This window comes from Gopherus evgoodei, chromosome 1, assembly GCF_007399415.2.
Source record: "Gopherus evgoodei ecotype Sinaloan lineage chromosome 1, rGopEvg1_v1.p, whole genome shotgun sequence".
Lineage (NCBI taxonomy): Eukaryota > Metazoa > Chordata > Testudines > Testudinidae > Gopherus > Gopherus evgoodei.
In genome coordinates, this window is record NC_044322.1 from 231,768,733 (window position 1) to 231,782,720 (window position 13,988).

At 39.7% G+C, this 13,988-nt stretch overlaps 1 protein-coding gene across 1 annotated transcript in view; it reads left to right on the plus strand.

The window, feature by feature from the left end:
* The window catches only part of LOC115644557 (potassium voltage-gated channel subfamily KQT member 1-like), a 798,115-nt gene that overhangs the window by 55,555 nt on the left and 728,572 nt on the right, over positions 1 to 13,988 (plus strand). The gene's annotated exons all lie outside the window — the stretch shown is intronic.

A 13,988-nucleotide genomic window follows, 5' to 3' on the forward strand; every position in this document is an offset into this window, starting at 1 on the left:
TTTTTAAACTAAAGGTTGGGGGAAAGCCGACAGGTGCAGAGGAGCATGTGGTTCGGACAGAGACATCTGTTAGGGAAGGATTTATTAATGGAGATTCTCTGTGTCGTAGTAAGGAGGAGAGGATAAAGATGATAAAATACAGGTAGTATGTGATGAGAAACTGTCAAATGAAAGAGCAGCAAAGAGTCCTGTGGCACCTTATAGACTAACAGACGTTTTGGAGCATGAGCTTTCGTGGGCGAATACCCACTTTGTCAGATGCATGTAGTGGAAATTTCCAGGGGCAGGTGTATATATATGCAGGCAAGCTAGAGATAATGAGGTAGTTCAATCAGGGAGGATGAGGCCCTGTTCTAGCAGTTGAGGTGTGAAAACCAAGGGAGGAGAAACTGGTTCTGTAATTGGCAAGCCATTCACAGTCTTTGTTTAATCCTGAGCTAATGGTGTCAAATTTGCAGATGAACTGAAGCTCAGCAGTTTCTCTTTGAAGTCTGGTCCTAAAGTTTTTTTGCTGCAGGATGGCCACCTTAAGGTCTGCTACAGTGTGGCCAGGGAGGTTGAAGTGTTCTCCTACAGGTTTTTGTATATTGCCATTCCTAATATCTGATTTGTGTCCGTTTATCCTTTTCCGTAGCGACTGTCCAGTTTGGCCGATGTACATAGCAGAGGGGCATTGCTGGCATATGATGGCGTATATTACATTGGTGGACAAGCAGGTGAATGAACCGGTGATGGTGTGGCTGATCTGGTTAGGTCCTGTGATGGTGTCGCTGGTGTAGATATGTGGGCAGAGTTGGCATCGAGGTTTGTTGCATGGATTGGTTCCTGAGCTAGAGTTACTATGGTGCAGTGTGCCGTTACTGGTGAGAATATGTTTCAGGTTGGCAGGTTGCCTGTGGGTGAGGACTGGCCTGCCACCCAAGACCTGTGAAAGTGTGGGATCATTGTCCAGGATGGGTTGTAGGTCCCTGATGATGCGTTGGAGAGGTTTTAGCTGGGGACTGTATGTGATGGCCAGTGGAGTCCTGTTGGTTTCTTTCTTGGGTTTGTCTTGCAGTAGGAGGCTTCTGGGTACACGTCTGGCTCCGTTGATCTGTTTCCTTATTTCCGTATGTAATTTGCAAATTTGACACCATCAGCTCAGGATTAAACAAAGACTGTGAATGGCTTGCCAATTACAGAACCAGTTTCTCCTCCCTTGGTTTTCACACCTCAACTGCTAGAACAGGGTCTCATCCTCCCTGATTGAACTACCTCATTATCTCTAGCTTGCCTGCATATATATACCTTCCCCTGGAAATTTCCACTACATGCATCTGACGAAGTGGGTATTCGCCCACGAAAGCTCATGCTCCAAAACGTCTGTTAGTCTATAAGGTGCCACAGGACTCTTTGTTGCTTTTACAGATCCAGACTAACACGGCTACCCCTCTGATACTTGTCAAATGAAAAGAAGTCCCATTCTGTTACGTAATGTAATGTAATGGCGGACACCAAAAATCCAATCCTGTTCTTAAAAAAGGTAAATTTTATTAGAAACAAAAGGGAAGAAAATACATCTGGAACTTAGGCTTTTGCTAGATTTTAAAAGAGCAATTCCAAAAATTAAGCACTCAAAATAGCTTTCTTGGGGGTTCATCTTAAAAAGTGACAAGCAAACAAAAGCATCTGGGGCTTAGCACAGAGGAGATCCACAAGTCTTAAAAAATAAACAGAAATAAACCTAATTGCATCTTCCTAAACATGCCCTGTTCAATGATTTTTTTCTAGGTATGGAAGATGAATTTTTATACCTGGTTTAAGCCTGACACAGCATTCTCCGGAGAACAACAGACAAAGGGAAAGTTTTTTTCCCATTTTAAAAAGTTCTAGCCCTCCCATTGGCTTATTTGGTCAAGTGCCCACTCCTTTTCTTTTACCTGTGGACTTGTTAACCCTTTACAGGTAAAGGTGTCCCTACCTTCTGTTTGCCTGAAGCTGGGAATGGGCGACAGGGAATGGATCACTTGATTACCTGTTCTGTTCATTCTCTCTGGGGCACCTGCCATTGGCCACTGTTGGAAGACAGGATACTGGGCTAGATGGACCTTTGGTCTATCCCAGTATGGCCATTTTTATGTTCGTGGGGATCAGATATGTTAAGGAAGAAGGCATCATTTTTACATTGTGACTTTTCTGGGTAGAGTCACTTTTTTAATGAATACTTTTCACTTGAGATATTGCTGTACCCAGGATTCCAAATATTCTATTATACTTACAGGTCTATAGACCTAAACTACTTGCTGACTTTCAAAAGCACCCTGCTTCGGTCCAATAATGTTCCTGTTGAAGTCAATAGGAATTTTACCATAGACGTCACTAACAGCAGAGATGAGCCAACAGGTGAATGCGTTTGAAAATCCGACTCTGGAATATAGGATATATAGGAATATATAAGAGAATGGACAATCAGGGTGAGTTGGGAAGATGAGAGAAGAAGAGGTCTCTAGAAATAAGCGCAGTAGTTCCTATTTCTGGTTGGTTTGTCTTGCTTTTGTTGTGTCCCTGAGTTGATGATATTTTGCATGATAAATCAACTTCTGTCTTCATTATGACAGTTATAGTGCACCACAACAGGATGATGACACGTACAGCAATGTAAAAAGTGCAAGATTGCAAATGTAATGCAATATGGTAACGTCTCAGAACATTGTCCCTTTGGCTACACTTTGCCCTGCATATCCTCAGACCCTACAAGTATTTATAGTTAGAGATGGGTCTGAACTAAACACCTCATCTCCCCTCAGACCTCAGGCTTTGGGAAAGTTCATCTTTGAATCCAAACTTTGTAGTTGAGACTGACCTCAGGTGCTGCTAGGAATGGCCACAGAGTCATTCTTATATTAGCAGAACTGTCTCATAAGAAATCTGAGAGTAACATAGATCTCAAATGTTTAATAGTTCCATGCTGGAAAATGGTAAGTGATGGGGTTTCCTGCTTTGCTTCTGTTCATCTCTTTAGTTAATCACCTGGCTGGAGAAAACCTGAAATAAAATCTTATGAAAATTTGAGCCCAGCTAATGAAACACAGAGAATAAGGATAATAATTCATAGTCTCAAGTCAGACACATTCTTCCCTGTATGGACCTTGGTTCTCTAGTCTTTGCCCTTTCCTCTGCTCTTGGACTTTGTAGGTTAGCCCTCTTCCTGCAAGGGCTCCCAGTGCCTCCTCCCTCTTCCTCTCCTGGTAGCTATGCAAGATGGCTACCACTGTCTGTTTAGTGCTGCTGCCAAGAGGGGATGGGGAGCACTGGGAAAAGCCTACGATGCAAAAGCCAGAAGGAGAACCTCACCACTAACCAAAAAGGGGCGTGGGAAAACTGATGATGGATTGACGCAAAAGTAAAGGGAAAGCTTCCCCTTGCCTACAGAACCAAGTATAAGGTCCCTGGCCTCAGATTCAAGGTTCTGTCTCTTCTTGCACTTGTATCGTCATATCACACCTTACCCCAAATGAATTACCACAGCTAGTTATGCTAGTCTTATTAGTCCTTTTCCTGGTCTTCTCTTCATCCCTTCATGATGCCTCCTATGGCTGGGATAATCTCTTTGTCCATTTCCTTCTGTTAATTCAGATCTCTTCCACTTCTTGCATGAGGTTCATGAATACTAACCCCTGACAGCATTATGCCTTCATGGTGAGAAAAATGTTCTAAATGATTGCTATTATTTTAATGTCACTCACTCACTGTGTGCGTATGCACATTTTTTTAAAATTAAAAACTCTTCAGAGTTTGGCCTTTGACTTATCTTATTCTCCAAGTATGCTGTTGGCACCTAACAAAAAATAAGAGGGAAGCATTAGGAGTGTCTGGGTAAATGCTGGGTTAGGGAAGGAACAATGTGAATGCTAGGGGAGGATGATAATGAATGAGTATGTGAGGGTTAAATGTGGACAGAGAAATTGAGCTGGAGGTGAGAACACTGAGCATCTCACAAGGTAAGTCTGTTAGAGTAGAAACAGTAGTTTGGCTCCAGAGGATGTTTACAATAACGTGAATTATTAAAACAAACACAGAGAAGCAAGTGTGGTGGAAAGATTTTATGGCTTATCTCAAGCTAGGATGCCTATAACAAAAGAAATTTTTGACTGCTAGTCAGACACTGGCAGTGTGACCTTCTGTATATTGCCTAGCAAACATGTGTCAGTACTGTTCTGGACAGACAACCTATAGGGATGAAAGCATATGTAAGGATATGTCTATACTGGAATCAAAGGTGTGACTGCAGCTCAGGTAGGCATACCTGCACTAGCGTTAATCTAGATAGCTCACTAAAAATATAATGAGGATGCAGCAGCAAGGGCTTAAGTGTTGGCTGTACAAGCCTGCCCAGAATGGTGTGTGTACATATGCGTGTTCCTAGTCCACACTACTTCTTCATAACTGCTATTTTTAGTGTGATTGCTAAATTAAAGCTAGTGCAGCTATGTTTATATGAGCTGCACATCACACTTACATCTGCAGTGTAGACACACCCTAAGTATCTGTAGAGGTAATTCTTTGATATGGATACTAGTTTCATTGGGCTTTGGATGAAGACCAACAAATTCTCTTCACTTCTTTGAAAAAAAAAAACCTTTATTGGGGAGGCTGGAATACACGTCTGAATTTGAGCTGGTCTAATGTCCACATTAATTTTACTTAACATTTTAATAAACACGTAGACGTTTTTCTCCCACTTTAAGTATTTTTATTTTTTTGATTAGTGGTTCTACTGGCACTTGCCATATAAAAATAATTATATCACAGGGTTCACCTGCTTTCCCCTTGCTTATAACCCACACCAAATGCAGGTGGGAGAATGGCTATTATGGAATTTCCCATAGTTGATACTAGACCTCCTTATTATTACTACTGTTTATTTGAACTCTTTCCAAATATTTATTACAGATGCTCTTTTAAATCTCATGTGACTGAGATTAGAAAGAGCTTTTGCTTCTCACCGGGTATACAAGTGTAACGCTGACAGACCCCAGTCGTTGGTGGGCGGGATCGAACCTGGGATCTCTACAGCTTAGTGCATGAGCCTCTGCCACATGAGCTAAAACCCAACTGGCACTGAGCAGACTCATTTTATCTCTCTCTTTAAGTGGTCTTGGTGCCACTAGCTGGGAGAGAACACCACAGCCAGAAGGTGTGTGGGTTACACAAGCAGGGAGGGGTGGAGTGGGCTGGTCAGTCTATCTGTCTCTTCCCCTTCTCCCAACCATCCACTTACCCAGTGAAGCAGAAATCTGCTTTTTATCAACAAAGACATAATGCGATCCTCCATTTATTGTGATGGGTGTCTGGGATGGACCACACTGAGGATGCCACACTCAGAGCCATAGGCACCGATTTTCTTCTTTCTGGGTGAGTGCGCTGCCCCTGAGCCCTGCCCCACTGTACCCCTTTCCTGAGGCCCTGCCCCCACGCTGCCTCTTCTCACCCTTGCTCTGCTCCCACTCCACCTCTTCCTGCCCCTGCTCCACACCCTCCCCCCAGTGCCTCCCACCCATTGCCAAACAGCTGATCAGCATGGCATGCCAAACAGCTGATCAGCAGGTGGCTGGTGGGTGCTGACCACCCATAATTCTTTTTCCATGGGTGCTCCAGCCCCAGAGCACCCACAGAGTTGGCACCTATGCTCAGACTGCAAGAAACAGGGCAGACAATCCCCCAAAACTCGTTTATTATATAATTAGCTTCACCAAACCAGTATCAGTATCAAAGGGCTTCCACAGCATCACACTGGTTAACCAGAAGCCAAACACAATCCTCTTTAGGCATCTCAGCCCTTGGTTCCCATCCAGACAAACAGGTCTAAGATAGTGAGAGTTTACATATGGTGAATGGGGTTTTCAGTGAGGTTGTACTAATCTCAAAGCATCAGACACTTATACCCAGGTCAAGACGTAGATGTATCTCAAATCTTACCTAAATATTACGTTGCCAGCCAATCCTTAGTAAACTAACTAAGAATTTATTAATAAAAGAAAAGAAGTGGCTAAAAGATTCATATACACACAAGTGTTTTTCAGTGTTCATAGATCAGCATCCTAGCAGTGATGGAATAGACTGCTGGCTTGGAAGAGTCCCTCCGGTAACTTCCAAAAGATTGGAAGATTCTCAGTCCATAGTTAAAGATACTCCTTTTAGTTGTAAATCTACAGGCCAGGGAAGTGGAGCAGAAATAAGACAAAATGAAGATGTCTCAGGGGGTGTTTTTATATCATATGCCATATGCATGGAAAGCAACTGTCCCAAACAAAGCCCACAGACCCTGTGTATGGAAAGTTACTGACCCAAAATGAAGTCAAAGCTCGTATGTCCACATCACATACCCTTATATGTTTTGCTGAATCACCGGGGTGGTCACTGGCCCTTCGTTGTCTGAGGCATCCTTTGGAAGAGCTGTCTGGATGGGATGAGTGTCTTCAATCGCCCATTGTGTGAGTTGTGTCCTTAATGGGCCATCAACACATAGCTGTCTAACCCTGATGTAAATCTATCTGGGGAGTGTCACTGAGGCACATAATACATGTTTGAGAGACAAATCATAGCCAGTATTCATAACTTTAGCTACAAAGATGATATATGGATTTAACCAGGTTAATCATACTTGACAGATTGTAACTTTTCCATTAACACCTTACATGATAGACTTTATGCAAGATTTGTTGCAATTGTATAACGGTGGTAATATCAATGATATAAATGGTCATCTTCATCATAGAGTATCACTACTATGTTTTAGTGCAATTTGGTGTTGTCCATTTTCCTTATTGCCACCTAATTCTAGCCTAATCCTAGTTACTTCCAGCATGAACATGCTTTCTACAAATTTTTTATTATAAAGTTTTTGTTTTTTAGAGTTCATAATTTGTTTTTAACATGGAGACTCCGTGAATTTAAAATAATTTCCCATTTTAGTGCTCCAATAATGTCTTCATGCTTTTCTTCTATATCTGGCTTGGTGATAGATAATTAAAAATACAGATAATTTCCTCTTCAAAAGGAATTGTCATGGTTTTTACTCTTGTAGTAAACTTTCCTTTGGTAAATAATTAGGAAGTCTCACTACATTTGCTGTTTTAAAAAATGTATATCCAATTTTGTATACCCTGTCTGCCATTGCACTTGATTTCTACCGTGGGTCAGCTCTAAGTTTTCATTATCCAATGTTTTCCAAAATTCCATCCAGTTTCTCCTGTAAAGATAAAAAAATTCTGCTAAACTTTTCTACTGTTTAATCAGATTTCATTGTGAAAGTTTGACTGTAGTTTCTTCCCCTACTGAAATGTTGCTTGCTGAGCTGTTTCACTTTGCTTTTAATGATCACTTAAAAAAAAATTGGAGATATACCTATCTCCTAGAACTGGAAGGGACCTTGAAAGGTCATTGAGTCCAGCCCCCTGCCTTCACTAGGAGGACCAAGTACTGATTTTTGCCCCAGATTCCTAACTGGCCCTCTCAAGGACTGGACTCACAACCCTGGGTTTAGCAGGCCAATGCTCAAACCGCTGAGCTATTCCCTCCCCTACCTACTTGTAATAGGTACCTCTTTTCTAAATTCTGTGATTCTTTTAAAAATCTGATTTACTCTAGTAATTCAAGCCCTTTCTCCTCTTCTTCCATGACAATTCATGGTTCCTACTGTATGATCAGGTTAAAGCTTTCTTTCAGCCATAAATATCAACAAGGTGGTAGTTCAAAAGCAAAATAGTCTCACAGTGTTCTTGGGTAGTCATTACTTCACAAAGCTATATTGAAATTATCTTGATAGTGTGATCATGGTAACACAGTGACTGCTGTTATTTGTTTTATATTTAGTGGTGTTAATTAAAAGTCACAGAGGGAATATTCTGGTACTTCCTAAAAAATTATTGCACTCAAAAAATTAAAATATTTTATATACCATGGCCTGTGTGGAATGTGCCTGTTTCCAGTTACTCTTTTGGCCTCATTTGTCTGTTATCTCAATTACAAATGTGTTTTTTTTAACACAAAAAACTCCCCAAATTTTAATTAATTTATGTAGAATAAAATCAAGCCTGTAACTAGCTACATTACCCATGCTGGGAAAGAGCAAGGGGCTGAGGGCCTGGTATTATTGGGAGGTAAAGGAGATTTGGAGGAAAGAATAGCAGTAGTGGGAGTGAGGAAGGAAATTATTCCATTTCAGAGCAGACATTGCAGAAGTGCATGGAGGTAGAAGTTACTCCCTTTTTAGGAGGACTTGGCAGTTGATGGGCAGTTCTCTTGCAAAGAACTAAAATTGCTGGAGAGTTACTTTAAACCATCAGAAGTGTCCAGGAGAGAGAGCTTGGCCAACAATTTTTTTAAACTGAGAATTTGACTCATGCGCAAACTTAATTTTCCTTATGAAAAAATATATTCCTTTGTCACCCCATGGTTTTAATAATCTCATGTCACAAAACGTAGGGGACGATAGAGCAGGTGAGATGGTTTTTTCTGGGGGGTGGGGGGAAGGTTTGTATCTAATCCTGTAACTCAAAGAAGTTGTCATTCTACTTTAACTTCACCATCAATTGTAGGAGACTCCTGTTTTCTGCCGGGGGAGTGATATGGTATCTGTTACTTTGTGTTTTATTTCAGATACAGAATATTAGTGAGTCACTGTGTGCTCTTGAGATCTCTATCTCTGTCATGACGATGCTATGGCCTAATCCTGCTAGCTTCTCTGGCTTCAGTGGGACTCCGTGTGGGTGCAGGACTCATGGGTGCAGGACTCACCCATTGCAGAAAAACTTGCAGGATCAGGATCTGCATTTGTTGTTTTTCCTTAATTGGAAACAAATGCTCTACAATCAGAATACATATTTTATTCTTTTTGAGTATGGGAAGCATAATACCATCCATATTCTAAGTTCTGCTGACTCCCTTCATTTTCATCTTCATTCATTTCCTCTGTGTAGGGGTGTTAAGTAATAAACTACTCTATATTTAATTTGAAGGGCAGAGAAAAAGGAGGGGAATAGAGAGATCTCTGTATTCTAATAGTTTGTGTAAAATGTAAATTGCATTGAGATCTTTATGAACGTGATATTGTACAACTATAAGATGTTAAATGGACCCAGTTTAATTTCCAAACAATCCCCCTCTGAGTGTTAATCTCTTGACTGCTTTGGCTGCTGGGAACCAAGTGTCTATTTTCATATATATTTCTACCAGAAGAGGTCACCATTGTTATTTACAATGACATACATCATAATTTTAAAAACCCCTGATGTAATAAAGGAATATCTAGTTTCATTTTGTGTTGACATTGAAATCTTTGAATAAACAAACAAAATTGTTGGCTCAGAGGAGATAGATAAATATTTGCATCCACAACCATATTTGTTCAATGTTTTTAAAAATGAATTTTAGTAATATGCTATCATATGTTTAATGCTATAGTGGTTTGAATTAAAATGGGGATAGGAAATAATTTTTTTCTTCACTGATAGCGTACATTCTAGTTTGAAAAGGGCAGCTTGACTTCAAAGTCATTGCTATTTTCAAATGCTAAGCTGGGCCCTATGACCTCACTTCCAAATGTTTGTAAACAACTTTTATTGGGTGCTTTGGAGTAGGGGGACCTCTCTATTCATGGTTAAGAGACCTCCATATTTTACTCCTATCTTACTCTGTAATAACTCTTTTTGAATTTAAATTTACTGTTTGTTTTCATTCTAAAGGTTAACGTCTATTTTTAGGATTTTTTTTTTAATATTGAACCCTTTCTGTCTGTCTTAGAGTTTTGTACTCCTGCCCATCTCTGTTGTATTTGAGCATCGTCCACATAAACTTGCTTAGCTATAGCAGTGTCCCTAGTGGATTTCATGGACACTCTGGCTCCGTTGCTTTTGGGAGGTAAAAACTTCCGAGCCAGAGTGTCCATGAATTTACTCTATAGGCTGATTGCAATGTGTACTACAGTTTGCTCAAACAGAAAACAACCGCTTTGAAATAGAAAATGTTACTATAAGAGTTATTAACAGAGGACCAAATTTTGACATTCTTAGTTAGATTCCTATTCTAGTTAACTAGTGAACTAAAGATTCAGATCAGAGGGAGTTTGCTTGCTTTAAGACCACAAGATTTGGCCAAGGAGACTTTTTTTTTTTTTAATTTAGTTGGGAATGAGAAGTGGGGGAAAAAAGAGCAGAAAAAATTGAAACCCACACTAGTCTGAGCCTCCCAAATTGAGAGATTAAGAAAGAGTATATGATTATTTATAATTTAGAAGAGGGTATTCACTTTGGATAGATGCCACTGAAAAGCCAGACTATACCCTTTCCCTTCCAGCTAGAGGTAGTCTCTTCAGGTCAGGATTGAGGCATGTAGGTGGATTAATTTGAGGAATTTTGCACTGCTGCCTGGGTCTATGAATTAATAAAGGACTTCTATCTCCGGGCAATACTATCTTGACCAAATTAATGGTTTCTTTCAAGCTGGATTTTAAGGTTGCTCTTCAGAGTATCTTACAGTCCTTGTTTTAAGTACTGCTATATTCACAGTAGGTCAGAATGTATTCGACTGTACTCTAGACAGTGTCTCATCCACCTAAGTGTATTTAAGGAGATAAAACTTTCTATGCAACACCCCCACAGATGAATTCCAGACTCAATGGCAACATGTCAGGACAATGGAGCAGAGTTGTCGCTTCCCTCATTAACCAGATGATTAAAATTCCATCATCTATAGTAAATAAAATGTGTTGATAAACTAGAGGACCAGAAAATTACTCCTGGTGTGACATCAGCAAATTCTGGATACATCACAAGTGCTCTAAAATATGTAGTCAGTGCCATTTCTTTGCAATGGATCTCTCAAATGTAGATTGTCAATTTTTCTAGTAAACATATCAATTATATGTAAAACAAATCCATGTTGTTCAAAGCAAAATGAGCTGATAGTGCAGGAGATACAGAAAATCTGCATGGCTCTTTCTTCCACGTGATACATATTTTCAGCCAGCTAGTTTCAGATTTAATCTCTATTGCTTATAACAGTGAGTTTAGGATGAGAAGTGCACATGCTCAGTGCTGGTTGACTTTCATTGCCTTTGAATAGTCATTTAAATTAAGCAGGTTGTTAACTTGACATTTTCAACTCTAAGGACAAGAAAACCTTGAAGACAGGTTATCAGATTAAATTTCGGACATAAGCACACGTGTGCAAACATTGGGACTATTAAACCACTATGCTTGCTTCTGAGGCTTCATTGTTTTGAGCTGACATTCCTTGATTGAATCTTCATGAGCACACTATTCATTTAGCCGTCCTGCTTCCTCCTTTTACCCGAGCACCTAAATATGCCAGTAAAAAGAGTGAAGAGAGCCTTGTATATACTCTCCACCTAAAACGCAGCTGCAGCTAAGAAAATACTTGCCTTTTTCATGTGTGCACTTTAATCACTCCAGCTGCATTCATTCCGTTCAGCTGCTTCTCTGGTGCAGTGTATTTTTAATCATATTGGGAGGTATTGTGAATTCTGAGCTATAAATTTCCTTTACATGATGTACATCTTACTGCTGCAAGGAGTCTTATTTTTGGTCACAGGTGATATTCTAGCAGGACAGTGTGTGTGTGTATATATATATATCCTTTTCCTGGGGGTCTGATTCCAAAGTTAACAACTCAATCATAATTATTAGGCTTGTGTAATCACTCTTTTACTCACCTTTCATCCTCTAAAATACTTTGACTATATGGAATTCTAAGGGTGAATAGGCTTTGTTCAGAGAGATGAATCCCATTCCAGGTGTGAAGATGGGGCATGCAGCTGTTCCCAAATGCTCTCCCAGTTGAGACTGCTCCTGCTACCCCACCAGCTCAGCCTGTGGGGTTAGAGAAGTAGGATGTGTTCCCATTATACTCAAGAGAACACGTCTGACTCGTGGTAAGGATAGCATTGGTAGTTTCTGCAAGAATCTGTATTCAGCCCGCTTCACTTGAAAGGTTGCCAAGATGCACTTGCTTTAACACAGTGATTATCCTATTGCTCTTAATTATTTGGTTATAGTGGGCATTCTAGTATGTGATGTTAGCTGACATGTAATGTAAAAGTAACACATCAGACGCAAAACTTGAGTTAGTACTCAATGATATTTTGATGAAAACTTGTAAAATTAACATGGCACACAGTCAATGGATTAAAAGCTGGCTAACTAATAGGTCTCAATATGTAGTTGAGGAATTAGGAAATTCCTGATTCTAAGGGGGTCCCACAGGGATGGGTTCTTGGCCCTACACTACTTAACATTTTTTTTTGTATTAAATACTTGGAAGAAAACATAAAATCATCCTTGAAAGTTTGTAAGTGACACAAAAATTGGACAAGTGGTAAATAGTGAAGAGAACAGGTGACAAATACAAAGCGGTGTAGATGCCTTGGTAAACTAGTGGTAGCAAACAATATATGTTTTTAATATGGCTAAATGTAAATATGTACTTCTTGGAACAAAGAATGTAGGCCATACATACAGGATAGGGGACTCTATGCTCGGAAGCTGTGACTCTCTGAAAAAGATTTGGGGGTTGTGGTGCATTATCAGCTGAACGTGAGCTGCCAGTGCAACACTGTGGCCAAAAGGAATGGAGCAGTCCTTGGATGGATTGGGGGAATCTTGAGTTGGAGTAGAGAATTTATTTTACTCATGTATTTGGTCTGGTGTGACTATTGGGGGAATACTGTGTCCGGTAATGGTGCCCATAATGATGTGATAAATTGGAGATAGTTCAGTGAAGAACCATGAGATTGACTGAAGGATTAGAAAATATGCTTCATAGTGATAGATTTGAGTTCCATGGGTCTATTTAGTTTAACAAAGAGAAGATTAGGGGTGACTTGATTAATCTCTAAGTACCTTTGTGGGGAACAAATATTTGATGATGTACTCTTCAATATAGCAAAGAAAGGTATAACACGATCCAATGAATGCAAGCTGAAGCTAGACAAAGTCAGACTGGAAATATGGCATCAATTTTAAAGTGAGTAACTAATCACTGGAACAATTTACCTAAGGTCAGGGTGGATTCTCCATCACTGATGATTTTTAAATCAAGATTGGCTGTTTTTCTAAAAGATCTGCCCAAGGAATTATTTTGGGGAAGTTTTATGCCTTGTGTTATACAGGATCAGACTAGATGATCACTATTGTTCCTTCTAATCTTGCAATCCATGAATCTGTTAACAAAACAGACCACATTCCTTTCAGTGAATGTGTAATTAGACGCAAGTGAGTTGATGGGAGAATTGTACAATTTTGGATTCTAAAAGAGATTCAAGTCTGTAAACTTTGATTTTGAATTTTTGCATAGCTTTGTATGCATATAGAGCTCTCTCCGTGTGTATGAACATTAGTTGTTAAGTTTATTAAAAAAATGAAAACTTGACTCATAAGCAGAATTTTGCAAGTTCCCTTACATTTCAGAATCACATTCCTTAAAGAACTGGAGATTCTTTGCTTTTATTGACTTGTGTGATTAGAACCAAGAGTACCAAACTTAAAAGGAGTAATTGATTCTCTATAGAAGCCCAGGAGAACATTTCATATAATATTTTGGAAAACATTGTCTTGAATAAAACAGGCCAGCATCATAATTTTGAATGTTATCTCCCAGCCTTCTTTGTCAGCAAATTGTACTGCACATTGTCAGATTTCTACTAATCCTTTTTTTTAATTAGGATAGAAATAACACAAGAATAGCAGAAAGATTTCTTGTGTTTGCTCCTTTTGCTTTTCATTCCAGCCAAAGCCAGGAAGTGAAGGAGACTTGGTAACCTAGCTGTGTCAAACACCAAAAGTTGGGTTGGAGTTTGAGTATTAGTTCAGTTAATACTTTATCCAAAGTATTTGTTTTATGCCTAGTCTCAAAATGCTTTGATCTCTGCTGTGCCATTCAGAGCACCAAGTACCAGGACAGATAGCTATCAGTATTTAATGAAAATTGTG